Raw genomic sequence first — 2,492 nt, forward strand, 5'->3', positions numbered from 1 at the left:
GCATTCTCATCGATGGATTCTGATGATATCTACATACAGGGTTGATTATGAGGTGCTTGCTCTTGAAATCACTGGATCTAATTTCCTTTTTTATTGTTTTTCTTCTTTTATTTCATAGTTCATACTTTGAAACTTCAGGTGAGCTATAACTTAATAATCATGAAATAGTAACATTTTTTATCTTTTCATTTCAATAAATGGTTCTTCAATTTAATTGAAAAGTTTGTATACATTGAATAGGGAACCTCTGTTCACCCCCCACCCCAGCATGCGCTCATGTTTTCCCTAAAATAGGAGACTGGATGTCATTTTTGTATGGAAAATTGTCTTGGGACATGCCAAGTCCATGTACCTATATTATCTTGAGGGCATGGGTGGAAACGCTCTCGTCGTGTATGGATTTAGTGATCAGCGTTTAGAGGCACGAGTACATCAGTTTTTCATGCCAAGAATTTCAGAAACATAATATTTGTCTAGTGAAGGGGTTAGTGATATTGATTCATAGTTCAGGTGAGACCTGGTATCAAGTGCCTCTCTTTTTTGCCCAAACAAAATAAATATATAGTGGCAATCTGAATGGACTATTGTATTTGTGTTCTTTCAGATGCGTGTTTAATTCTTAACACTGAAATAAGTGTCATTTACTGATTTTTTGTGGATAGTGTAAAGAAAGCAAAAGGGAATGGTCATTTAGAGAAGATTCAAACTTGCTTAGATTAAGTAAGGTGTGAAAATCTTCTATAAAATACACCATGAAAATGCTAACACCACTCTGAGCATCGAAGAACAAGTACGCTAGTATCTATTGCGGCGCAAAAAAAATCATTTCTGCCTCATTTTAAAGGTCATATAGCAATGCAACTCAGCCTGAGGTTGGTTTGTGCTCATTTGCTCGGCCCAAAACTTGTGCGTATTGAACCAAACAAAACCAGTCCAGGTGGACATCCTTGTTGGTATTTTTAGTAAATTGATTATTTGATTAATGAAAAAGTGTATAATTTAAACTGATATAATTATCATATCGGAGATCCAATAGGGTGCATATCAGATATGGATTAATAAGTAAAAGTTTGTTGGATTAATTAAGCAAAAATTTGCCGAATTATCCGATCCAATTAGATCTGATCGGATCGCCCATTTTGGTTATCCGATGGTCCATATCTGATCGCATGAATGTGGGATTTAAGGATGACGTGATCTTTTTTCTCTAGGATGACATCGTGAGGATAATGGCTATATAAATTGAAGCTAACATGCCTTTGTTATAGTTTTTGTGTATATTAACAGCAAAAACTATATTTTTCTGCCTTTGTAAAAGGTTCAAGGCTTGATACCTGATGGAGGTAAAATACAGCCACAGTTTTGGGATTTCCACTTTCTGTACTACACTTTCATTAAGTGGAAAAATGGATAATCACAATTCATGAATGTAAAAAATCTAGATTTGAGGTAAAATATAAGAAATTTGAAAAAAAAAAAAAAAAATTATAAAATTGCAAATGGGTCATCCAATTCCAGTACCACAACTCTCGCCCACCGCCGACAAACTATCAGCAAACCTTTTGCTTTACAATCCATTTCCCTAACCCAAATATCATTCATTACAACCAAATTGACGCAAACAAGCAACAGATTTCAGCATCAAACTCCCAATCTCAACATGTATAAATTTTTAGCTGTCTGACAACTCGTTCTCCGGCAAGTTGCTGCTGGGATAGTCCTACCTGCATCAATGAACAATTCCAGATGAGTTGTGCGACTTACCTCTTGCAGCAGCAGCTTGAACATTCACAACAAGTCTTCTCAAACCAAAACCGAGGTGCTGTATTTGTAGGAGAATCAACTAGAGGTTTTCTTACCAGAGTGCATATTTTGTCCCCAAACTCATACCACCTCCAATTATTCACCAATCGGCTCAATGGGTCGTTGCCAGCTGAGCTTGGCAAGAACTCGCCGTTACAAACCCTCAATTTGTCGGGAAATTGGTTTTCAGGCGAAATTCCAGCGAATTTGTGCAAGAATGGGACGCTAAGGGCCTGTTTGGGGGATGCTCCATCTTGTTTTGTGCAACAATGGGACGCTAAGGGCCTGTTTGGGGGATGCTCCATCTTGTTCTATGCCCTTCCCTACAGTGCAAATGGACACTATTGAGGACACCAACTTGTTTGGTATGGGCTGTATTGTGTCCAACAGTGCTAGAACAATTTCTGTTTTTGGGCCAATTTCCGGAACAAAAAAATCATGTTCCAAAGTGTTCCCAAATTATGGTCGGCCCACTATTCACTGTAGAAAGGAGAACAATAGCCCAAAAACAAGGAATTCTGAGAACACAATTTAAAGAATCAGTGGAACATTTCTAGGGTTCTCTCTAGACGACTGAGGCGATTCATAGTGTACCCTTTTGTGTCTGAAGTTTTCCGAGATCTAGGGTTGAAATCGACACCATTGAATGAAATACGAAGCTTCTCGGCAACGTCTTCTTCTCACCGGTG

The sequence above is a fragment of the Cornus florida genome, unplaced genomic scaffold, assembly GCF_030987335.1.
Source record: "Cornus florida cultivar Cherokee Brave unplaced genomic scaffold, ASM3098733v1 CherokeeBrave_3.0.0_Hap2_Chr05, whole genome shotgun sequence".
Classification (NCBI taxonomy): Eukaryota; Viridiplantae; Streptophyta; class Magnoliopsida; order Cornales; family Cornaceae; genus Cornus; species Cornus florida.